The sequence below is a fragment of the Mirounga leonina genome, unplaced genomic scaffold, assembly GCF_011800145.1.
Source record: "Mirounga leonina isolate KUSES-001 unplaced genomic scaffold, KU_Mleo_1.0 Mir_154, whole genome shotgun sequence".
Lineage (NCBI taxonomy): Eukaryota > Metazoa > Chordata > Mammalia > Carnivora > Phocidae > Mirounga > Mirounga leonina.
The window spans coordinates 56,581,345-56,608,811 of record NW_023270389.1 but is presented as its reverse complement, the minus strand read 5'-3'; the positions used below and the strand labels follow the sequence as shown (position 1 = coordinate 56,608,811).

General features: G+C 37.7%; 1 protein-coding gene across 4 annotated transcripts in view; it reads right to left on the bottom strand.

The window, feature by feature from the left end:
- Positions 1-27,467, bottom strand: part of NME7 (NME/NM23 family member 7) — a 273,460-nt gene that overhangs the window by 84,958 nt on the left and 161,035 nt on the right. The window lies entirely within an intron of this gene.

Genomic DNA, 27,467 nt, shown 5'->3' with positions numbered 1-27,467 from the left:
AAACAAAAAGGAAAAGGAAAAGGGCCATTGTGGAAGAAAAAAGATAGTCATCAAGAGTTTCCAATCCCTGTGGGGACCAAGTTGGCCCCTACAGAATAAAAGGCCAGGGACAAGAAGCTAGGGGTGGGAGTAGGGAGGGGGACAGAGTACTCAGCCATAATAGAAGATGCTAAGGCCAGAGCAAGTAAAGCCAAAAACCTTGCGGGAAAACAAAATTCAAAACACTAGGAGGAGAGTCAGGAAACGTGCCAATCCAAAAAGTCACACAGCCAAGTGTCTTTAAAAAAGTTCATATTCCATGGGTGACAGTTTCATGATGGGTTATTGAAATGAACTGGAATGCCATATAACTAATCTTTTGAGACCTATGTCTAAAATGCCATTTACTCTCATCTTCAAAATATTTATTGGTATTATTATCACAGACAGCAACCAGAGTGAAGAGACCAGAGAATGCCCAACAGGAGAATTATAGTCTTAGGTGCTTTGTGGGCATTCAAAGTATGTTTCTTGCATTATATACAATTATGATTTGAATAAATAATGTTGAGATTTTGAATCACTAAAAAAATTCAAAATGGAACCAAGAAGAACAGTGTTCCAATCCTAGCTTCAACTTTTCTTTTTAAAGATTTTATTTATTTATTTGACAGAGAGAGACACAGCAAGAGAGGGAACACAAGCGGGGGGAGTGGGAAAGGGAGAAGCAGGCTTCCCGTGGAGCAGGGAGCCCGACGTGGGGATCGATCCCAGGACCCTGGGATCATGACCCGAGCCGAAGGCAGACGCTTAATGACTGAGCCACCCAGGCGCCCCTTTTCAGTAATTTTTAAAGAGGAAATTTTTTTTTTTTTTTTTTTTATTAAAGAGAGTACAAGCAGGGGTTGCGGCAGGCAGAGCGAGAGGGAGAAGCAGGCTCCCCGCTCAGCAGGGAGCCCGACGCAGGGCTCGATCCCAGGACCCTGGGATCATGACCCGAGCTGAAGGCAGATGCTTAATGACTGAGCCATCCAGGTGCCCCTAGCTTCAATTTTTAAAAGGATTATGTCTTCTACAAAAAAAATTAAAAGACACTTAAGTTTTTTTTTTTAAAGATTTTATTTATTTGAGAGAGAGAGAGAGAATGAGAGAGAGAGAGCATGAGAGGGGGAGGGTCAGAGGGAGAAGCAGACTCCCCGCTGAGCATGGAGCCTGATGCGGGACTCGATCCTGGGACTCCAGGATCATGATCTGAGCTGAAGGCAGTCGCTTAACCAAATGAGCCACCCAGGCGCCCCAAGAAAAGATTTTTAAAAACCTCTCTGAGCCTTGACTTCATTCTTCATCTGTAAAGTGGGCACCAGATAATCTACCTTGAAGGGCACTGAGAATTAGAGGGAAGGTGCACAAAGCCTCTGGGTCAGTGACCGAATACGGCCGCCATAATAAATAGCACAGGAGATGTGCATTTAAGCAATACAAAATGGAAATCTAATTAATTTAAATAAGATACATTTCTGAGTATATTAGTGAAAAAATAAGAAATCCTTTCCTTCCTGGAGTTTACACGCTAGTGGGAGAAAACAAAAACAATAAATGTGTTCAACAGTTAAATGATGCGGTGTGTAGAAGCTAACACTTATCACAGAAACAAGTAAAACAAAATAGGGTAGGTGGGATAAGGTGTTGCCCCTGTAGATGGCAGGGGGCAGAGCAGGACAGGCCTCCTTTAGATGAGACAGGCAAGCACCAGTGCTACTAAGCACAAATAATTGATATGACTAAGTACCAATTTGGATTTCTGCAAGAAAATCAGGTATGATACATGGATGGCATTTTGTTATTGTTGCTGTCATCCAAATAAGCTAAGTTTGCTGTTAAGAATCCTACCCTAGGGGCACCTGGGTGGCTCAGTTGGTTAAGCGACTGCCTTCGGCTCAGGTCATGATCCTGGAGTCCCGGGATCGAGTCCCGCATCGGGCTCCCTGCTCGGCAGGGAGTCTGCTTCTCCCTCTGACCCTCCTCCCTCTCATGTTCTCTGTCTCTCATTGTCTCTCTCGCAAATAAATAAAATCTTAAAAAAAAAAAAAAAAGAATCCTACCCTAAAATATTCTAACAACTATATTCACATTACTCCTAATTTCTCTTTTGCCAGATATGCTGCAGGGCTCAGTTAAAGCACAATCAGTTCTTTTGATTGATCTTGTAGCAGCAGCACTTGTGAAGGCCATGTTCACTATGGGTCTTCAGAGGTTGTCCCTGAAAGCACTCCCCATCTCCCTATTGCCTTATTTTACTTATTTGTGTATTTTTTTGTTTCCCCATTAGAAGAAAAACTGTGTGAGGCAGGGAGTTTTGACTTTTTTTTTTTTTTAACCCCACTGCAGTATTCCCTGGCCTAGCATTGCCTGATACATTAAAAAAACAAAAACAAAAACAAAAACAAAACCTGGTGCTTCAGTTGAATAAATAAAAGCAGTAGATAAGAATGGTTTTTAGAAAGGAACAACAGTTTGGAAAATCACTAGGACACTTCCACAATTAATAAAAGCCTCAGAATTTAGAGATTTAACATTTGTGGATTCAACTACTTAAGAATACCAAAGGTGTGTGACATGCAATAATTTGTAATGTTGCAGAGGCTGGTGAATGGGAGCCAGCTACTTCACCAGTGAGTGCGTCCTACCAGGCTGCTCAGCCTCCGACATAACATGTGGCTTTGTCATTTCCTACTGGAAATGTGTCAGTTGACACATCTGCATGGGGCAAGTTATTTGCTAGTGTGGTGCAAGATTCAGATCTCAGGATGTGGCCCTCTTGCTTTATAAAGAGCCCTTGAAATAATAAAATGTGGGTTTGTAATCTAACAGTACAGAAGCTTCCAGGTGGAGTGGTCAAAGAACAGAAAGGGGTGAGGAAATCTGTTCAACTTGGCATAAGCTGAGTGAGTGACCCTGCAGAAATCACTGCATATTTCCATACTTCAGTTTCTATACAGATAACATGAGAAAGACAAACACAGCAGTATCAGTAGATAACATTACCTCTATCTCACCAATTTACTGTTAGAACCAAGTGAGAGGCTGTATATTTAATTGCTTACAAATTTAAAAGTACTTTGGAAAAATAGGTAACTTCTCAAAATAAAAAGTATGACTAATATTTAGAAAAACTCTAGGCTTATGTAATACCTGGAACTCATATTCGTATTCATGCTCACACTGAAGCATGTAATTCTGGATGAATCATTATTTCTCATATCTGCTAAGCTCTAGCATCCTGACTATAAAATTATACATTACTCAAAAACTGTGGAAAAAATACATTATATATCTTCTTGGATGTCAGCACTCTTTAAAAGAAAAAGAAGACAAAAATAATAAAACGCTTCTAAATCAAATGTATACATGGCAGAAGGATAGACCTATAGATCAAGGGAATGGAATTTAAAGCCCAGAAATGAATCCATACATCTACTGTCAAATGATTCCCAACAACAGTGCAAAAACCATCTAATGGGGAAACAACAGTCTTATCGACAAAGGATGTGGGGACAACTGGATAACCACAAGCAAAAGAATGAAGTTGGATCCTTACATATGCAAAAGTATTGCACACCATATACAAAAATTAACTGAAAACAGATAAATACTAAAAGTAAAAACTAAAACTATGAAACTTTTAGAAGATGGCATCAGTGTAAAACCTTCATGATCCTGGATTTGGCAAATGGTTTATAATATGACACATGACATTAAAAGCACAAGCAACAAAAGAAAAAATAGATAAATCAGACTTTGTCAAAATTAAAATCTTTTGTCCTTCAAAGGATGCCTTCCATCAAGAAAGTGAGAAGAATCCACAGAATGGGATAAAATATTTATGAATCATATATCTGATAAGGGACTTATATCTAGAATATATAAAGAACTCTTACAACTAGGTAATAAAAAGACAAATGACCAATTAAAAAATAGGCAAAAGAACTGAATAGATAATTTTTGAAAGGAAGGAAAGAAATGGCCAATAAGTACATGAAAAGATGCTTGACATCATTAGTTAACAGGGAAATGCAAATCAGAACCACTGAGATGGCTAACATCAAAAAGTCAGTTAAAAACAAGTATTGGTGGGGCACCTCAGTAGCTCAGTCGGTTAAGCGTCTGCCTTCGGCTCAGGTCATGATGCCAGGGTCCCGGGATTGAGCCCTGCGTCAGGCTCTCTCTGCTCAGTGGGGAGTCTGCTTCTCTCTCTCCATCTGCCTTCCCGCCCCCCATGTTCTCTTTTACTCTCAAATAAGTAAAATCTTTAAAAAAAATTAAAAATAAATTAAAAATAAAAACAAGTATTGGTGAGGATGTAGAGAAACTAAAATCCTCAAATAGTGTTAGTAGTGATGTAAAATGGTACAGCTGCTTTGGAAAAACTGCAATCTGTTCAAATAATTGAATATAGAGTTACTACATGACCCAACAATACTACTCCTAGCCATATACAGAAATGCCCATAAAAACTCATACATAATGTTTATAACAGCATTATTCATAATACCCAAAAGATGGAAACAACCCAAATATCCAGACAAACAAATAGATAAACGAAATGGATAAACAAAATGTGGTATATCCATACAATGAATATTACTGGGCCATAAAAAGGAACTACAGAATACATAGTACAACATGGATGAACCTTGAAAACATTGTATTACAGGAAAGAAGCTAGTCACAAAAGACCACACATTATATAATTTTACTTATATGAAATATCTAAAACAGGGAAATCATTAAAAATAGACAGCAAATCAGTGGTTGCCTAGGACTGAGGGGTAGGTCAGAGGGTAATAGCAAAGGGTATGGGATTTATTTTTGAGATAACATTCTAAATGTTCTCAAATAGACTGTGGTAATGATTGTACATATGTGTGAATATACTAAAGACCATTGAATTGTACATTTTTAAATGGGTGCATTGTATTAGGATATGAATTATACCTCAACAGTGCTGTTAAAAAACCAAAGGTATAGAACTTATTCAGTTTTTACAAACTTCACAAAACAACTGTCTTCCTTTTCCCCTCCCCCCACATTTTTAACTCTGTGAAAGAATTAATTTACCAGGGGCGCCTGGGTGGCTCAATCAGTTAAGCGTCTGCCTTTGGCTCAGGTCATGATCCCAGGGTCCTGGGATCGAGCCCCGCATAGGGCTCCCTGATCAGTGGGAGTCTGCTTCTCCCTCTCCTCCCCACTCATTCTCTCTCTCCTCCCCACTCATTCTCTCTCTTGCTATCTCTGTCTCTCTCTCAAATAAATAAAATCTTTAAAAAAAAAAAAAGAATTAATTTACCAGACAGCCTAGGTAATTATAAAACAAAAAAGATGTTCTTCTATTGACTTTATTTATTATGTAAAATGTGACTAATAACAGTAACACTTAAAAATGGTTAAAACTAAATACATAAAGCTAGCTGTGTATTATTTCTGTTCTTTATTTCTCAAAAGTAATGCCACTGCACCCTTTAAGCCTTGGCAATATCATATTGTAAGAGTGCGGGATATCATTAAATAGTTACAGTCATAATGATCTATCTCTATTACACTAATGACAATAATCATGTTAGCTAGCATCAAGTGTTTACTATGTGCTAGGGCATTCACATGAATAATCTCACAAAGTAGAAGTCATTATTATCCCAATTTCATTGATGAAAAACTTAAGGTTTTGAGAGGTTACATACCTGGACCAAGAGTAAAGCTACTAGTGGTGTAGGTGGGATCTGAACTCAGACAACAGAACCCAAGATCTTAACCACCTCAATATAATGGGACAAATGGGACATCTGTGCATACACAAATCAAAATCATGTACATTTTCTTTTAAACTTTTAAAAGAGTTAAACTTTTAACTTTTAAAACTGTAAGTCATTCCTTGAAGCCATATAAAGGTAAAAGAAAAGGTATAATTCACCAAAAGTTCAGCAAAAAATCAGAATATTAATTACAGTTAGAAGGAACAGCATAAATCATTTAATTTTAGAGCAACGTCATGGAAGTGATAAAGCTCAGGATTTGGGGACTTTCGCCTAACTCTTACAAAATAAGTCTAAGAATGATAATTTCCCCAAAGTTATGACTAATGTAGAACTCATTTGTTCATTCACTTTTTCATTTAGTTATTTTTCATTTCAGTCAACAAATAGGTACTAAATGTCAGCTACATGCCATGCACTGTACTAGGCTATAGACTCTAGAAAATCAAAGAGGAACAGAACAGTCCCAGTCCTCAAGGGGCTCGAAGTCTGATGGGGAAGAGGGTGGTAAGTCATACATGTAAACAAGTAACTACAATATAATGTGCTAAGCAACACTGAATAAACATGGCAGGGAGTTACAAATCTATTGGGAAGGTCAAGGAAGTTTCACCAAGAAAATCATTAAGTTAAGAGATAAATTATTCTTCTCCAGGAAGAGGGTAAGGGAATTTACATTGGGATGGTAAGAAACTGCAAGTCATTTGGAACTGCCTGGAGCATAGCCAGTGAGAGCAGGAGACTGAATTAAGCAAGTCTTTTTATTCTGATGTTGTGCCATCTGGGGTCTTACTGACCGTGGGAGACCAACCAGTTCAGAGCCCCTACAGACTGTTACCTCTTCTGTCAGACATTTATACTCCAAGCCAGTATTCCCCTGCCCCAAACATCCATACAACTTACAACAGCACCCTACACCCTAGAGACCACTGAAATGATTTAAACTAGCTAATCCTAAGCCTTCTTACCCTGTCTTACCTGTTCTTCCTACAGAAATCACAAGGGCTCTTGCCCTTGCTCCCCCTCAACACCCTCAAGTCCTTCTCCCTCCTAACCAAAGTGGGTACTTCCCCACATGGCCCTGTGTGACATAGCATACCCTTTCTTCTTGAGCACTGTAACTATTTTTTCAATAGCAGTCATCTCCTAATCTGTGGGCCTCACCATATCTGAATATTAATAAAACTTACATTTTAAAACAGAGATGCGGAAAGTGCTGTAACATAGTAAGAAAGGGTCAAGATCATATAGGGCCTGATCTGTTTTGCTGAGGAGTTTAAGCACTCAGTAAACACTGAAAACAAAAGAATGGTTTTAAGCAGGGGCATAACATGATCAGACTGACATTAAAAAAAATTACTTGGGAAGATGGCAGAGTAGGGGACCCCTAAGCTCACCTCATCCCATGGATACAACTAAGTAACACATCAGTCTAAATAAACCAGAAAAGCATTTGAAGACTGGCAGAAGAAACTCCACTACTAAAGGTAGGGAAGAGGCCACATCAAAGAAGGTAGGAAGGGTGAAGACAGTGGTATGAGAGTAAAAGGGACTGGGGCTGCTGGTGGGGAGGGAGCCAGTGATACAGAGAAAAGCGAAAAACAGAGCCCACTACCAGGCAGGATGAGTCCACATAACATTTGAATTTCTTGAGTTCTTACAACCAGGTGGACTTAAAGCCTGGAATTTTAAAAATCAGCAGGCTTAGCTTTGGGAGAGCGCAGAGGGCTTTAGAAAGTGGAGTCCCTGTCCTTAAAGAGATAGCATGACAAGGGAGGGGAAGAATGAAGGGGGGGAAATCAGAGGGGGAGACGAACCATGAAAGACTATGGACTCTGAAAAACAAACTAAGGGTTCTAGAGGGGAGGGGGTGGGAGGATGGGTTAGCCTGGTGATGGGTATTAAAGAGGGCACATTCTGCATGGAGCACTGGGTGTTATACACAAACAATGAATCATGGAACACTACATCAAAAACTCATGATGTAATGTATGGTGATTAATGTAACATTAAAAAAAAAAACCAACCCCTGCAGATACATCACAGAACCAGCAGTTTGGAAAATGCCAGGGGCAGACAGGAGGGAGAATAATTTACTCATCTCTAGGTGTGGCCCAGAGAGAAAGGGATCATGGGGAGACCCCTCTGGGGAACAAAGGAGCTGGTAGGCATCATTTCCCTCCTTTACCCCCCCAGCATAAACAGCCACCTGTGGGAACCAGGCACCAACACTCCTTACCTAACTTGCTTGCACCAACCCTCTCCTTTTCCCCGCCCCCACCAGGGCACATCCACAGATCCACCATTCCCAGTCACACTCCCAAGTCCCAGTGCTAGAGACACTCTCCCCTAGAATGTCAGTGCAAACCCTGCCAACACCACATCTCCCAACCTGTGAGTTTTGTGGGACCTCAGTTCCGGTAGCAGCTGGGCAGTTCTCATTTCACAAGCAGGCCATGACAGACTTTGTTAAAATGCACCCCACCCCTGCTGGGTACCAACCGCTGCTCACAATAGGCACAGAGAGCCTCTGCAGACAACTGGACTGAAGGGAAAAGAGGCCAAGACTCCAGAGCACAGCACATGAAACACACATAGGAGGCACTTCCTGAAGTTCCAGGTCCTGGGGAAAAGGAGACACTGCAATGCAGGGGACTACAGGAACTCTTCTTCATACGGCTATTATCATTAAGAGCAGGAGAAGTAGCTGACTTTCCTAACACACAGAAACAGACACAAAGAGTTAGACAAAATAAGGGTCAGAGAAATATGTCCCAAATGAAAGAACATGACCAAACACAGCAGACCTAAGTGAAATGGATATAAGTAAAATGCCTGATAGAGAATTTAAAGTAACCATCATAAAGACACTCACTGGACTTGAGAAAAGAGTGGAGGACTTCAGTGAGACTCTTAGCACAGAGATAAAAAACAACCAATCAGAGATAAAAAACATAATAAATGAAATTAAAAATACACCTGATGGACTAAATAGCAGGGTAGATGAATTAGAGGAATGAATTAACAACCTGTTAAGACAGTAATGGAAAGTAACCAAGCTGAGCAAAGGAGAGGAAAGAAAATTATGCAAATTGAGAATGGTCTTAGGGAACTCAGAGACTCAATCAAGCATATCATCTGCATTATAGGGATCTCAGAAGAAGAGAGAAAACAAGACAGAAAATTTATTTGAAGAAACAATAGCTGAAAACTTCCCTAATCTCAGCATGGAAACAGATATCCAAATCTAGGAAGTGCAGAGATCCCCCCCAAAAATTTAACCCAAGAAGTTCCACACCAAGACACATAATAAATAAAATGGCAAAAAGTAGTGATAAAGAAAAAAGAATTTAAGCAGCAGAGAAAAGAAGATGGTTACAAACAAGGGAAACCCCATAAAGCTATTAATGGATTTTTCAGCAGAAACTTTGCAGGTCAAAAGAGAACGGAATGATATATTCAGTGGTGAAAGGGAAAAATTTGCAGCCAAGAATACTCTATTCAGCAAGGCTATTATTCAAAATAGAAGGGGAGATAAAGAGTTTCTCAGACAAACAAAAACTAAAGGAGTTCATGACCACTAAACCAGCCCTACAAGTATTGTTAAAGGGGACTCTTTGAATGGAAAGAAAAGACCATAAGAAGCAGCAAAAAAAAAGTATTTCTGTAAAAGTTAGTCAAGGGATTCATAAAACGAAAGGATGTAAAATATGGCACTATATACCCAAAATGTAGGGGGGGAGAAGAATAAAGAATGAATTCAAGCTTAAGTGACAATCAACTTCATATAGACTGTTATATGCAGAAGATGTTATATATGAACTGAATGGTACCATAAATCAAAACCAGTAATAGATACGCAAAGAATAAAGAGAAAGGAATCCAAGTATATCATTAAAGAAAGCAAGCAAACTATGAAAGAGAGCAAGAGAAGGATCAGAGAAAATCTATAGAAATAACCACAACACAAGTAACAAAATGGCGATGAATACATATCTATCAATAATTATTCTGATTATAAATGGACTAAACACTCCAATCAAAAGACATAGAGTGACAACAAGACCCATATGCTGCCTACAAGAGACTCATTTCAGACTGAAAGATACCTACAGATTTAAAGTTAGGGAATGGAGAAATATTTATCATGTAAATGGCTGTCAAAGGAAAGCAGGGTAGCAACACTTATCTCAGACAAAGTAGACTTTAAAACAAACAGACATATTCAGAATACTCTATCCTCAAACAGTAGAATACACATTCTTTCCAAGTGCACAGGAACATTCTCCAGAATAGATCATATATTAGGCCACAAAACAAGTCTCAACAAATTAAAAAAAAATCAAAGTCAATACCATGCATGTTTTCTGACCACAACACTATGAAAGTAGAAATCAACTACAACAAAAAATCTGGAAAGAGCTCAAATACATGGAAGTTAATAACCAAAGACTTGGAAAGAAATCAGAGACGAAATCAAAAATTACATGGAAACAAATGCAAATGAAAACACGCTGGTCCAAAATCCCTGGGATGCAGCAAAAGTGGTTCTAAGAGGGAAGTTGATAGCAATACAGGCCTATCTCAAGAAGCAAGAAAAATCTCAAATAAGCACCCTAAATTTACACCTAAAGAAGAACAAACAAAATCCCCAAGCCCCAAGCTGGCAGAAGGGAGGAAATAATAAAGATTAGAGCAGAAATAAATGATATAGAAACTAAAAAAAAAAAAAAAAAAAAAAAACAAAAACGAAAAAAACCCAAAAGAACAGATCAATGAAAGCAGGAACGGGTTCTTTGAGAAGATCAACAAAATTGATAAACCTTTAGCTAGACTCATTGGAGAGAGAGAGAGCGAGAGAGAGGGGGGACCAAAATAAACAAGATCACTAATGAAAGAGGAGAAACAACCAATACCACAGAAATACAAATAATTGTAACAGAATATTATGAAAAACTATATGCCAACAAATTGGACAAATGAGAACAAATGGATAAATTCCCTATCAAAACTAAAGCAGGTAGAAACAGATAATTTGAACAGACCAATTACTAGCAATGAAATTGAATCAGTAATCAAAAAAACTTCCAAAAAAGAAAAGCTCAGGACCAGATGGCTTCACAGGCGAATTCTACCAAACATTAAAAGAAGAGTTAATACCCATTCTTCTCAAACTATTCCAAAAAATTGATTAGGAAAGAAAACTTCTAAATTCATTCTATAAGGCCAGTATCACCCTGATATCAAAACCAGATAAAGACACTACAGAAAAAGAGGAGTACAGGCCAATATCTCTCATGAATATAGATGTAAAAATTCTCAACAAAATATTAGCAAACTAAATCCAACAATATATTTAAAAAATCATACACCATGATCAAGTGGGATTTATTCCCTGGATACAAGAGTGGTTCAATATTTGCAAATCAAGCAACATGACACATCTTATCAATGAGAAAGGATAAAAACCTTATGATCATTTCAATAGATGCAGAAAGAGCAACTGACAAAGTACAACATCCATTCATGATAAAAACCTTCTACAAAGGTCGTCTAGAAGGAACATATCTCAACATAATAAAGGCCATTTATAAAAAACTCACATCATACCCAATTGTGTAAAACAGTTTTTCCTCTAAGGTTAGGAACAAGACAAGGATGTCTACTCTCATCACTTTTATGCAACATAGTACTGAAAGTCCTAGCCACAGTAATTAGACAACAAAAACAAATAAAAGGCATCCAAATTGATATGGAAGAAGAAAAACTCTATTTGCAGATGACATGATACTATATATAGGAAACCTGTAAGACTCCACTGAACAATTACTAGAACTGATGAATAAATTCAGTCACTTCACAGGATATAAAATCAATATGTAGAAATATATTGCATTCCTGTGCACTAATAATGAAGCAGCAGAAAGTTAAATTAAGAAAACAATCCTGGGGTACCTGTGTGGCCCCATCAGTTAAACATCTGATACTTGATTTAGGCTCAGGTCATGATCTCAGGGTTGTGAGATCGAGCCCCACATCAGGTTCCATGCCCAGTGCAGAGTCTGCAAATTAAAAGGTAACCTACTGAATGAGAGAAGGTATTTGCAAATGACATCTCTGTTAAAGGGTTAGTATCCAAAATACATAAAGAACTTATACAACTCAACACCCCAAAAACAATTAAAATGGGTAGAAGACATAAACAGACACTTCTCCAAAGAAGACATCCAAATGGCCAACAGACACCTGAAAAGATGCTCACCATCATTCATCATCAGAGAACTACAAATCAAAACTACAATGAGATACCGCCTGTCAGAATAGCTAAAATAAAAAACACAAGAAACAACAAGTGTTGATGAGAATGTCGAATAAAAGGAACCCTCCTGCACTATTAATGGTAATGCAAATTGTTGCAGCCACTGTGGAAAACAGTATGGAGGTTCCTTAAAAAATTAAAAATAGAACTACCCGATGATCCAGGAATCACACTACTGGGTATTTACCAGAAAAATACAAGAACACTAATTCAAAGGGATATATGCACCCCCATGTTTATAACAGCATTATTTACAATACCCATACTATGAAAGCAGCCCAAGTATTCAGTGATAGATGAATGGATAAAGAAGTTGTGGTATATATATACAACAGAATATTATTCAGCCATAAAAAGAATGAAATCTTACCATTTGTAAGGACGTAGATAGGGCTAGAGAGTGTAATGCTAAGCAAAATAAGTCAGAGAAAAACAAATACCATATGATCTCAGTCATATGTGGATTTTAAGAAACAAAGGAGCGAAGGGGAAAAGAAGGGGGCAAACAATGAAACAGATTCTTAAGTATAGACAACAAAGTGATGGCTACCAGGGAGGAGATGGGTGGGGGGATGGGTGAAATAGGTGATGAGGATTAAAAAGTACTTATCACGATGAAAAAATGAAATTAAAATTAAAAAATAAAAAATAAAAACACCTGTCCCATCAAGTATTGGTACACTGCCATCCTAGATTTCAAAATGCTCCTTTACCCTCAGCTGAAACACTTCATTAGTCCTTATTTCAATTCACATTTCTCAATTTTTATCCCTCTCAAAAATGTTCCTTCATACCCTTGCAGTTTTTCTGAGAACATTACTCCATTTTGGCCCAAACTCAGATCATTAAGATGAAAGATACATAAAAGGAAGCATGACTCTTGCTAAATGTTATAATTCTTAATGATATACATTCAGAATCTTTTATCTCAAGATCTCAAAGGGAATCTTCTTGATAGGATTCCATAATCGTAACAGGCCTAATGGAATGCAAAAGAGTCACAGAGTGCTGTTGGAATATCCAGCTCAGAGTCCTAAGGCCATCATTGACTCCCAAAAGATGGGATAACATTATAACACTGAGGGAAAGCACTCCTCTGGAACAAACATTTACTGGATACTAAGAATTGGTCCATAATCCTAGGTCAACTCTTTTTTCCTAGTCCGTTTTCTGAAAATAAAATAGGAAAACTAATGCTCACTACTTCACTTAGTACTTGGGAGTCTTGCTAGGGAAAGTAAAAAATGTGATTGTATCACATGTTTTGTGAAGTCATCATAATGCAACATGGCCATGAATTTGTATCATTATAAGAAACAGAAGATATGGAAATATGGAAAAATACCAACATGTAGGCAAATCTGGATTCTGGTCCCTACTCAACTATTTACTAATGTTGCCTTGAGCAAGACATTTTTTTCCTAGTGTAAAAAGGACAAATGATTTTGTGGAATCCTTTTCATTTTATTCATCCAACTGATCATTTGTTCATCTGTTCAGCAAACATGCAGTAGAGTTGTTGTGTTCAATACCATGCCGAGCGATAAGGGTGTCAGATATGAGATGGTTCTACTGAGCCATATTCCTCTGCCACTAAAGAATCTCAAAGTGCTGCTCTTGACACGAGCATGACTAGAATGAGCAGAAAATACATTTGTCATCATCAAGTTCACTAACTCTTTTTGTAAAATGAGGACAAACATTTTACCTAACTTGAGAATATTTAGGAATACTCTTCCAGATAGGCAAATTACCTATATTTATACTGCCTGACTGATAACAAGTAATACTCATTTTGAGCTTATTCTGAACCCATCTGTTTAAGTGCCTTACATTTAATTTTCATAACACTTTATAAAGTAAGTAGTATTTGTATCCCTATTTTATGGATCAATTAGTCCACAGAGATAAATTCAAGATCTGATAGTTTATCCAAGTGTAAATATTTGTACTTAGGCCTGTCTGATTCTGAAGCTTAGTTTCTTTAATTTGGATATAAAATAATTTCAAACTTCCTGCATTTCTCAGCAAAGCCTGCTTCAGTATTTGCACATATCCACATTAGTATTCAAAGCATAGATTTAGAAGGCATAGGATACAGAAATGGAAGAGATATTACAAACCATCCAGTCTGATCTATTCATTTACAGGTAAAATGTAGGTCTTGAAATTTGGGGGAAAATACATATTGAATGAAATGCTACAAGAAGTAAGGAAAAAAGCTAAACAGGGAAAAGGAAATGAGGAATCTTGAATTATTCAGCTTTGTATTCATAGTACTTAATACAGTCCTTGGCAACTAGGGAAAACTCACTATATATCTGGTCGACTGGATTATATTACATGTTACAGATTTTTTATTTTATTTTATTTAAGATTTTTATTTATTTGACAGAGAGAGCAAGAGATCACAAGCAGGAGGAACAGTAGAGGGAGAGGGAGAAGCAGGCTCCCTGCCGAGCAGGGAGCCCGATGTGGAGCTCGATGCGGGGCTCCATCCCAGGACCTGGGGATCATGACCTGAGCTGAAGGCAGATGCTTAACCATCTGAGCCACCCAGGCACCCCACATGTTACAAATTTTTTAAACTAGAGTTCCCCAAATGTCAAGAGAGGTATGGGATACTTTCATTTGTTTAAGGCTTATGAAGAAATGATAAAACTGTGATACATTTTAAATTTCAATCCTGTTAGCTGACATTTGCAATTATCCCTATAATTCATTTGGATATAAGGCCTTAAAAAAAAAAAATTACTCAGGCAGCAGTGTGGATGCTGAATTGATGATGGTGAGGAGACTAGTTAGGAGGTTATTGTAAAAAATAGGAAGTAGCAAAAATCTCAAGATTTCTCCTTTTTCTGCTCTTGCACTACTTCATCTATTCTCCACATAGAAGCCAGAGAGATAGAAACTAAAACATATCCGATCATGTCAGTCCTCTGCTCAAATCTTCATTGGCGTCCATTTTACTCAGAGAAAAAACCAAAGTCATTTGAGTGGCATCCAATGCTCCACGTGGTCTTCCTTCCCATCCCTTACCAACCCGACCTCACCCTCTGTTCTCCCCATTATGGTCACCTCACTCTAACCATGCCGGGCTTCTGGCTTCTTCCAATAGACCAGGTACTCTGCAACTTTGGCACTCCCTGTTCCCTCAGCCTGTATTGCTAGATGACCATTACGTTCACTTCCTTCAAGTCTGTATCCAATGGTACCTTTCAGCACAGCCTTCCCTGTCCATTCTCTTTATTTTTTTTTTAATTTTTATTATGTTAGTCACTGTACAATACATCATTAGTTTTTGATGTAGTGATCCACGATTCATTGTCCATTCTCTTTAAAAACCCCCTTCCTGCAAAGACTTATTTTCCTTCCCTGCTTTATTTTCCCCTACACCATCATTAAGCATACTATACATTCTACTTATTTATTCTGTCCATGGTCTGTTTCTCTCTACTAGAATATAATCTCTGCAAGGTCAAGGTTTATTGCTTGTTTTGATCACTGTTGTATCTCCAAATCTAGAACGGTACTCAGTTCAGAATAGGTTCCCCAAATATTTGTTGAGTAAATGAATGACTGAATGGATGAATGAATTACTCTATCCAAGTAGCTATATAGAAGTTGGGACAGGTGTTGAGAGTATAAACAGTAAGACTGGGCTGCAAGTCTTACAAGTTCTCAGAGGCTTGAACAGTGAGGGTGGTGAGGATTCTTGCCAGTGAAGGGAATAAAATGAAAGAAGCTGCTCTGGGCTACTAGTATACTAGTCTTCTAACTCCAGGGGTCTTTATTTGACCCTATGTATCTTCCTCTAAAACAAGGGTTCTTAATTTTGTCTTGTGCTTAGGACCTCTCTGGCAGTCCGATGAAGTCCAAGAACCTTTCTCAAAGTAATGTTTCCAAATGCATCAAACACACAGCATTACAAAGGAAACTATTATGAAAATACAATTAACAAAACTTTTTTAAAAGTTGTGACACAGTAATATTATGTGCATCTTTATTCAGGTCTACCAGCTGATCTAATCACTGCTAGACTTTTAAAGTAGCAATGACTATAAATGATATTTTAAGATATCTTACAACAATTGTAACGTGATAAAAAATGTTTGTGGTTTCTACTGGTTGCAAAGTCCAGGTATGGCTACTATAGTGGTTTGTTGCTTATATTCACAAGAATTCTTAATCTTCAGCCAGAGATTAGTGAAAAGAAGTACACATTTTTTTTTCTCATTTCAGTTCACAAAGCCCTGAATTCTATTCTCCAAAACTTTAGGTGTCTGTAGACACCAGGACAGGAATGCCGGCTCTAGAATCAGTCTCAGGCTATACCCAAGGGAGAAGGAGATCAAAGCTAAGGACCCCTCCACTCCCTTAGCACCAGAAGAGGGAAAGAGAAAACAAGCAAACAAAAACAAAACTATTTTTTCTAATTCCTTCAAAGGTAGATAATCCTTTTCACTCTAATTAGAAAACAGGCCTAAAAATGCATTATTTATGAGTATTAGAATATCAGGATGAGTAAGTTTCAGTAATAGGACAAATAGTTACTTTCCAATACTGAGGAGGAATTCAAAAGCACAGAAGTACAGAAGCCTCAAAATCAGTGCAAAGATCCACAGCAGCAGTGCAAGTGTTGAATGACTAGAAATAAAGAAGATAAATTTTGAAATTCACATTTATGTAGCCCTGTTTTTCTTTCTCTCTTCTCTAAAAAGTAAAAGCTACGCTTCAAAGTTCTTTATGTTCTCTTCATGGTCCCTGCAGGCAGCTTAGCAAGAATTATGGTTTGGAATTTCTTCTTATCCTGATTGTCATCTCTAACTTTTGGCAACAAAGTTGGAAAATACTTGATACTAGATGGCCTCTTTGGAGATTCACAATGCATGTTAGCACTTGAAATGTTCTAGGGTCCTGCAGTGAAGAAATTTACTTAACTTCATTTAACCCAGTATTTCCCAATCTTATTTGATCATAAACTTTTTTTCCCATTTGATACAAATGTATATCACAATAACAGTAAGATTTCATTGCAATTGTTGATTACACAATGATTTCCTTGCATGGGGGCATGAGTTCCTCTGGCTCAGGGAAAATGTGTTGTTTCTCTTTTCATTGCCAATGCCTAAGGATACTAGGTACCTAGAAGGTCTGTAAATGTTTGGTTGATTGATAATCTGTGGGTTGGCTGGTGGGTTGACTGGTTGAATGAATGAACAGATCAGAAATGAAAAGAAATGCTCCTGAGCCAGGTTTACTGGGTATGTTACTTCTGCAAAATGTAAAGAACCTTCCGAAGCCTGATGAAGTGCAGTTAACAATCGGAAAGGATAAAGGAAAAATGGCTATCAGCAAACTTTTCAGAAGTCTACATACATAGCTATATTTAAACTAATGTAATAGCGAAATCTCACTGTAGAAAAGAAAGGCACACTTCTAGTATAATCATTTCTGTAGCTTTGAAACTACAGAGACTATGTCATTACTGATTCAATCAACAGTTCATTTGCATTCTGTGCAAGATTAAATGTGACATCTCAGTAAGTGGCACAACCTCTAGCAGTGAATTACAGTAATTAATAGGAAGCCTTAAAGGCCAAAACTGGGAACAATCTCAGTTTCCAAATGTAACCTTTAATGGCTTGGATCACATTTACAGGAGATAAAGTAGTAAAAAGATATCCATAGAGTTACAGGTTTAGGAAAAAATATTATTAGTTGGATTTCAACTCTATAAGGTTTTCAAGAATGTGTTTTCATTGTCCATCTGTTTTTGGATCCTAATCAACTAATTCCACCCACTTCTGAATCCCCAATGCAGAACTAACAAGAAAGCAACATCTGCTGGTTACAGCAGGGTGATATATAGCATTTTTGTTTTTATAAAACTTGAGCCAAAAAAATCTTCAAAATTAAAATTAACATTGATGGGGCTAAAGAAGAGACCACTATTGCCAGGCTACTTCCTTTAGTGGTGGGGGGTGGGAGGCATGGGGTGGCTGGGTGATAGACATTGAGGAGGGTATGTGCTATGGTGAGCGCTGTGAATTGTGTAAAACTGATGAATCACAGACCTGTACCTCTGAAACAAATAATACATTATATGTTTAAAAAAAAAAAAAAAGAAGATAGTAGGAAGGGAAAAATGAAGGGGGGGAAATCGGAAGGGGAGACGAACCATGAGAGACTATGGACTCTGAGAAACAAACTGAGGGTTCTAGAGGGGAGGGGGTGGGGGGATGGGTTAGCCTGGTGAGGGGTATTAAAGAGGGCACGTATTGAATGAAGCACTGGGTGTTATATGCAAACAATGAATCATGGAACACTACTTCAAAAACTAATGATGTTATGTATGGTGATTAACATAATAAAATAAAATTTTTAAAAAAGCAAACAAAACAGACATACTCAAAAACTTTTCCATCTAAGTCCAAAGCGTTCCGCATTTACTAAAAGCTGATAGGTACCTTAGTAACAAAGCTAAACCCAAGATCAAATGCCTTTTTTTCTTCTATTTCTGTCTCCTACTTTTGAGAATAAAAGCTATCATTTGTACCTAAAATTTAAGTCTATAACTCAGGAAGAACATTTAAATAGTGAATACACTTAAACATGCTTTGGAGTTTTAATCACTGTTTCTGGGTCTCTTCTAAAATATAACAGTCCCTTCTATCACAAATTTGTTTATCTATAGTTAGCTGCTTATGCTCACATCCAAATCACCAAATTCTGCAAGCTCTCCTTCCAAAATATAATTCAAACCTGTCCCCTCCAATGATGGTTATAAACACAGGGTCTCATCATCTCTAGTCAGAATTACTTTATTCTGCTTCAACCAACTGTCCACACAGTAGTCAGTGATCTTTCAAAATACAAATGCAATCACATCAATCCCCCATTTAAACTTTTCCATAGAACTTCCCACTTCTTGAATGAATACAACCTAGTTAATGTGGCCTTCTTAATCTGGTCTGCACTATCTCTTCAGTCACCTTGTAGGCTACCCTCCCCTTTGCAATTAAGATAGAGCCAAACTGGACTTCTCTGCATTCCTAGAATGTGCTAGTTTTCCCCAGATTTAGGGCCTTCACACATGGCTTTTCTCTGTCCTCCAGATTTTGGAATAAATGAGAATCTTTAAGGAATCCCTCCACTTTAGGTCAGCTAAAGCTTACTGTTATAAGCTCTATCTCAAATATTACACTCTATTATAGCACTTAATATAGTTGTAATATGCACGTATTCATAGAATCATTTGCTTAATGACCATATTCCTCATTAGACTATCAATTCCATGTGGACCAAGCTAATGTCTATCATCTCACTGCTGATACCCATAGTGTATTCAAGACTTTTAGTTGAATGAAAGAAAGTAAATTTGAATCCAATAAAAATGGAGCTAAAATGGCAAAGATCTCTTAAAGTGTAATTTATGTCTAGTATACCCTAGTATACTATAGTGAATCTCTGGAAGTTTTATTCACAAATAAGACTTTATATTCTCCATGACACGAGAAGATGTGTACGTGTGTGTATGTGTTTGTGTAGCTATATCAATAATAAACACTCACACACACACACACAGAACCCATAGTACCATAACCTGGAGTGCCTTTTCCACCATATGATTGCCAACACTGAATTTTATCTATCTTTTTAAGTTTTGTCAATCTCACTGGCTTAAGAGAATTATATCATTCTGCTTTGACATGCTCTTCCTTGATTAATAAGGCTAAGCACACATTATGAGAAATAGGCATATTTTCTGTAAATTGTTCCCCATTTTTGTTCTTTTTTTTTGTCTCCCTCAAGTAAGAAATTATAACCAACTCATCTTTAAATATGTCACATGTTAAATAAAGGAAGGACAAGAATGAGTACTGAAGAAATTTCCCTGCTCTTTAGCTTCTTGATGGTCCAAAGAGATCTAGATGACTGCTTAGCCCTGGCCAAGAGACCCATCCTGGTCAGAGAGAGATCTGAAGGAAAATTATTTCAGTTGTTTGCCAATAGAGTTGGCAAAGTGGCTAAATCTTTTTGAAAGAAAATATGTCCATATACAGGAAGTTCTGTTAACTAGTCTAGTTAGCAGCTTCTCCAGATTACCCAGTGCTACACATTCATTCCCTTTGTAACACATACAGGTTGGTGGTATGAGTGCACGGGCGTTCATAGCAGTAAGCTACTTTCTGGTATGCACGAGTATATCTCTTGATGATCTGTACAAGCAGTCCTACTTATCTACCGAGAATTTCAAAAGTGAATTATGAGATAAGAGAACCTTAGTCCTCATTAGGTTTTAAAAGCTGTGAGACAAACCAAGCATGGAGGATTTGGGTGAGAAAGTACTCTTCAAGATGAAACTCAGAAGGATATGCTAAAAGCAAGTGGTCTGAAGAGGGAGCTTGTAGGTGGGAATAGAATTAAATAGGGCAGATGCCCTAGAAAAAAAACTGCAGCACTGTTCCCCATCATTAGTCCTTTAAAAAAGTTTAGCGGCTCCTTTTCTATGGTGTTCTCTGAACCTGGTGAAGAAGGGGGGAGCCTGGTTTTAAAACATGCCTGCAGAACGTGCAGTGGCTCCTCCAAGTCCATAATAGGTCCTTTTATACACTGGAAAGCCCCCAAGCTTTTATTTGATTTTTTGCCATGTCAAAAGTGATAATAGGTCCAAGTTAAATTTCTTAAGAACATCAAAGATCCTTTGACTAGGAAAGAAAACACTATGTATTAGATATGGCTTGCTTCTTAGGATTATTTTATTTGAAAAGAAAGTAAAAAGTCTTTGTAACTTTCCCCAGGACAATGTCAACATACAAAGGTGTTATTTATTTTATTGCGTTGAGAAAAAGTGATAGGATTCATGTCAAACTGGAAGAAATAAAGAGATGATTCATTGTTTTCAAGGTTGCCAGATACTGGCTTAGCACCTTATTCTGAGCTTTGGAAGCTCAACTGGGAAGAAAGAAGTTCATTCTAAAGGTAGGCTAGGCATTAGCCTAAAGAAATAACAATATTGACCGGTACCCTGAGATATCTAGATAAAGAACTTAGTGCTTATTGCCCATAATAATAACATCGCCAATCAATTCCTGGAAGTGGAATGGGAAGTGAGTAAATTAACTGGGAGAGTCCTGTTATAGTTTCAAGTAGGATGACCAGGTAAGTTTCACTGAGAAGGTTACATTTGAACAAAGACTTAAAGAAGGTGAGAGAGTTAGCTATGTGGCTCCCCAGAGGAAGAGCATTCTATACCGAAAGGACAGCCTGTGTAAAGGCCTTAGGGCAGGAGCCTCCTGATTCAAGGGTCATGTGTTTGGCCTAGAAACTTCTCTCATATCATGTCGATCATATCACAGGAGAAGAGCCAGCCATTTGCCACAGATAATAATTTTGTTTAAAAATCAGTATAAAATAACTAAAAATAATGAAAACTCAAAATTCATTGTGATTTGATACTCATTAGGATTATTGGCAGATAGGCCAAATTGATTTACAGACATTTCAAAAACCTGGCCATGGCCACTACGTTCATAAAAACATGTAACAAGAGTCAACACCACAAAGTTTCTTGCCACCACTGAATCAGAGATATGTTTGTGGGTCCTACTCTCAAGGGAACCTCCTTATCCAATATTGTAGGCTTTGGAATTAGAATTCAAATCTGTTACTTAACTGTGTGACATCACCTTCTGAGGACCCCAGTTTCCTCATCTGTAATTTGGAATAAATCATGATAATCTCACGAGACTGTTGGGAGGGTCAAATGACATTATAGCACAGTGCTTGGCAAAAACAAATGCTTAAGAAATATTGGGTATTATGGATCACAACCTCTCCCCTTTTGAATGTCACATGTTTAAATGGCTTGCTCACATAAAGATTTTAAATATAGTAAAACTGACAGATCTCAATCTTCTTACAAAAGGACTTGACTGATATATGGTATGATGAAAAAATACTTGTAATAACTGAGGAAGCCTGGTAGCACATGCAATATTCCTGTTCCCAAGAAGGAATTTTATTCTGTGAGTCTTTTCATTTACTTCGGTGAGTCAGCAAAGAAAGATATGAAGGATCAAAAGCAACTTATAAGAACGTCAAGGGTCAATTACAGGAGATGGAAAGGAAAATGATATAAAAAACATGAAAAGGGGTTAAAAGCTATAAGTATAAAAGTTATAAAATAATAAAAATAGCAGGCCAGAGTGGACTGAAAACAATACTCAATTAAGCTCGCTAAAAATAATTATATAATTTATAACCATAGGATCTAGCATAAAATCCTAGAGGGCTAAAAAGATAAACTAGGTTGGGTGCCTGGGTGGCTCAGTTGGTTAAGCGACTGCCTTTGGTTCAGGTCATGATCCTGGAGTCCTGGGATCGAGTCCCACGTCGGGCTCCCTGCTCAGCAGGGAGTCTGCCTCTCTCTCTGACCCTCCCCCCTCTCATTCTCTCTCTCAAATAAATAAATAAAATCTTTAAAAAAAAAAAAAGATAAACTAGGTAATACCATAAATTCCTTGAGTTTTAAAAATTCCTTAGACTTAAAGGAACAAAGCAAGTTGTCCAGACCAGCACAGTCTAATGGAACTTCCTGTGAGGACAGAAATGTTCTGTAGTCTATGTTATCCAATATGGCAGCTTTTAGCCACATTTGGGTATTGGGCAGTTGGAATGTGGTAGTGTGACTATGAAATTAAAATTTTAATTTTATTTAATTGTAATGAATTTAAATTTAACTAGCCACATGTGGCTACTGTACTGGGCAATGCTCCTGGGGACAGAAATAGCTTTCACAGACCAATTCCAAGACAACCTTCCTCAGGGTTAAGAGGAGGTCCCTTCCTCAGCTACTGCCCTTTGTCTATTGTGCCCCCCTCCGCCCCGGTGGCAGTCTTTGAAGAATTGCAACTTGCGTGAGCAAGAAGCCTGATAGTACTACAAACATGAGGTTGAAATTATTTTCCTTCATTCAGTCTTTGACTCAGCTAGAAAAAGGAAAAGTTTTCCACATATATTCTACCTGATATAAGATGGACTCCAAATAACCTTTTAACAGAAGAAAATCGTGTTAAAATGACTCAATCTTATGTCTACCACTTTCATCACTCTCTCGGCCCCTCCAACACAAGCTCACTGAAATAGTCCTAACCCCTTGGGGGTGAAGAGCGCTTCTGTGTGTCTCACAGTGCTTACAGTGACTATTTTAGCCCATCACACTTTCTGTCTGGTTTATTTGTTACTTCCCCCACCTCCCACAGAAAACTGCTTGAGAGCAGACCCTGAATTATTCATGAGTGTATTCACGATGTACATTCCAATGCATCTTAAAAAATAACTACTATTTGTTACATGAATGAATTGAATATACCAAACTTATCAAAATCTTTTATTCATTCCTTATCACATTTATAGCCTGGCTTCTGTCCCCACTATTCCACGGAAATTACTCTTATCATTTTCATCAGGGCTTCTAAATCTGCTATTTTGGATACTTTTTAAACATTACTCTCTCCATTCCAAAGTCAATATTGTCCCAAAATGAAATTCAACATTTTCCTCTCAAACTGGTTTCTTCTCCTGTACTCTCCAGTTCAATTAATGGCATTTACTTACTATTATCCAAGTTGCCTAAGACCAAAAAAAAAAAAAAAAAAAAAGCTAAAAATCCTCCTTGATATTTCTTATACCACCCTCAGTTGATCACCAAGCACTGTGGGTGGGTTCTATACCCCTCCTTAATGTCTTTTTAACTGGTCCTCTCCTCTCTACCTAAACCTGCCAACTATCTTAATTTAGCCCTTCATCACTGCTTATCCACATTTTATAGAACCTTCTCTTTGCTTCTCATCAAGCTGCCCTACAATGGGTCATCGACACTACCATAATATTAATTTTTCTAAAATGCAAATGTAATCACATCATTGTCCCACTGAAAACTCATTGACTCCTCCTCATCCCCTCAACTCTTTAACATAATTTCTAAAGCCTTTTCTAATCTGGCCCATGCCCACCCCTCAATGCATGCTCCAGTGGGACATGAAGTTGGGACTCTGGGAAGATACTATACTATATTGGTGGTTTTCCGGCCAAAGGCTCTAGGAATCTGACATCTACCCAAGACTGGCTAATTATCTCTAAATTACCTGAGAAATATGCACAAAGGAATCAAAACTAGGCAATATAAATACTTTCTTGTTTTGACCACAAACCCCAGTGCAGCACACCAGTAATCTCAGCTAGACTATGGCGGAAGGCTCTATATTTTTAAGCAAGGCCTGCTGAAATGGCTAGGGTTGCATTATCTAATATGGTAGCCACTAGCCTACCTGATATGTGGCTAGTTCAAATTCAGACATGCTCTAAGTGGAAAATGAATGCCAGATTTCAAAAACTTAGTAAAAATGAACAAGAATATAAGATTTCCCATTAGTAATTTTTATATTAATTATAACCTTATAATATTTTGGATATACTGGATTAAATAAAATAGTTAAAATTAATGTAACCTGTTTCTCTTTAGTTATTTTAATGTGGCTACTAGAATATTCTATCTTATTTCATTTGAAAATTTTAAATTACATGTGTAGCTTGTATTATATTTCTACTGAACAGTGGTTACCTAAAGTCATCCAAACTGTAAGGCCTGTTCCATGTCGCCCCACTTCCATCTCGTTCCCAAAGTCTTAGAACTTAGCACATCAGTGGGATGCAAGGTCATATATCATAAGAAAAGAAGTAAAAGAAAGTAAAACACATTTACCAGATGGCCTTCTCCCCTTTGATGTATTTAAGAACAAAGGACTGCCGTGTGCACTTGAATAAATTCCCTGGTGTAGCATCTTGGTGCTGGTGGCAGCTTCAAGGATCACCTCTCACCTGCCCAGACGCCCCGCCCACTGCCTCCAGGCACTGCAGGGTCAATGTGCTACAGGCTTAAGCTTTCCTTTTCTACCCACACCACTACCCCCAGAAAGCTTTAAGGCATACTTGATTTTACTGAAGCTTTGAGATTAGGATGACTTATACCCCAGAAACACAAATATCCTAGACTTAAATTTTATTTTCATTTTTTTAAAAGATTTTATTTGTGTGAGAGAGAGATAATGAGAGCACAAGCGGGGGGGTGGGGGGAGGTAGAGGCAGAGGGAGAAGCAGACTCCCTGCTAAGCAGGGAGCCCAACAGGTGGGCTCTGATCCCGGGACCCCGGGATCATGACCTGAGCGGAAGGCGGATGCTAAACTGACTGAGCCACCCAGGCGTCCTAGAGTTAAATTTTAGAGATACTGTTCTGAAAATCCCTTCACCCACCCAGCCTCGAGACTTGGTCTCTTTGCCCAATTCTAGCCTCTGCTGGTACCTTGAGTTCTCTTTTCATTTTACTTCCTACTCTCAAATTGCTAAGCATTTCTTAACAGTTTAGCTATACTTTTAGTTTTTTGTCACAGTCCAACTTATTCCCCCATAGCCTCACCTGTTTACCTCAGAGGAAAACCATACAACCCACTTCCTGCCTGAAAAGAAATATTAGCATTGGCAGTTATTAAAATTTTAATTTTGGTGGTGGCTGTTATTTGAATTTCTATTATACTCAATGCCAGAGCAGCCTGCCTCAAGGCTTCTCAAGGATAGACAAGTAACCCCCGGAAAGGACAAAAACCTTCTGCAGAGAGTAACACTGGGCCTTTTCCCAATTGGAATGAGTGGCCCCAATCCTTATCACCAGTACTAATGGAAAGGGGGGGTGGGGGAAACAAGAGACCAAGATTGCAGATGGGTGTGAGAGATACCACTTTGGAAAGGAACTGCTTCCTTAAGATAAGTGCCCTCAGTCTTGAATACAACTCCTCTTCCTAGAAGAGTAAAGTTTCTTAACCAAGATCCAGACTTTCCTGTGAGAAGTAATAGTGAAGGCAGTTGGGAAGAGCTTTGCTCTCCCATTAGAAGTCAGATCAAATTGTGCTCTCTGACCCTATAGTGATAAATAGGATTTCTTCATTTCTCTGGAACCTTCCTTCATGGCTTAACCAAATTTTACTTAGTCTTTATATAGCTCCAGGCATCATTTCCTCAGGGAAGTCTTTCCTAAATAGTCTTCCCTGGGCCCCCCATCTGATCTCCTCTCTTTATCATATCTGGTTGAAATGTGTTTGCTTGATGCTCCCATTAAACTGAGAGCTCCTTAAGGGTCCCAACTGTGTACTACTTATCTTTGAATCCCTAATGAATAAGTATGACATCAGATTCATGGCAAGTCTTCAGTACGTGCTTGAATTTATGAATGAAGAAGAATAGCTGAAATGAACAAGTTAATATTTACTCTATTAAAACATATAAATGTGTTTTAATATGATGGAACGTGTTCCAAAATGATAAAGAAGCTATAGATACTTGATAGAAGGATGGTTAAGAAGACCTTCTGAGATACTTTTTCTTTACATTCCTGTCATTTTCATCCTCATCCTTCAAGAAAGATTTGTGTAAGTCATAATTTTAAGTTCTTACTTATATTTCAGTTCTGCACCTTTTCCTAACCTCTACACTTGAGCTTTCAATCACATTTGTTGTTCTGGCAAATGGGCCTCTACTTAACATCCCTACCTGTAAACCAGTTCCAGTGAAAGGATAACTTATAAAACAAACAAAGCTGATTTTAAAAATTTACTAATTTTTAGCTTTAAAATTGAAGCTAACTGACCCTCTTTGGAGGTTGGTGGAAGCACGTTAATTGCACTTCTGAACTTTTCTAATTCAATACATCATCCATTTAAAAAGGATCTGAATATGTAGACTCTTAGTTAAGGTTTGTTTTTAAGAGCTATCATGCAATAATGGGGCACATTTTTTGTAGTTATCTACCACTTCAGTCCAGGAATGAGGGATTTCTCAGGACTCTGCTCTTTTGGTGCTAATCCTGGAGAGTCCTGGGCAAACTAGGACAGTGTTGGTCACTCTCACTGTATACGACATTAAGATAAGTGGGTTTGTTTTGTTCTTCTGTTAGAAAAATGATTCTTCATTAGAAACATGTGATTTGAAAACAAAATGATTTACAACAGAATTATTTTCCATTGCTAAGTCACTTAACAGGTATTGTAAGTTATCACATACAAATCATTTCAAATTAAGTAAATTACTATCACACAGCAATTTTACATACTACTATGAATTCTTATTATACTTGGAATACTTTTAATTTTCTTATTTTAAAAATGCACTTAAAATATTTAATACTCTCCTGAAAATGTATTTTTATTATTTTTATATTTGTTAAGATCAATGAAATGCTTATTAAATAATTAAGTTGATCACCCTAAAAAAAATGTTTCTTGAATTTTTACTACAAACTAGC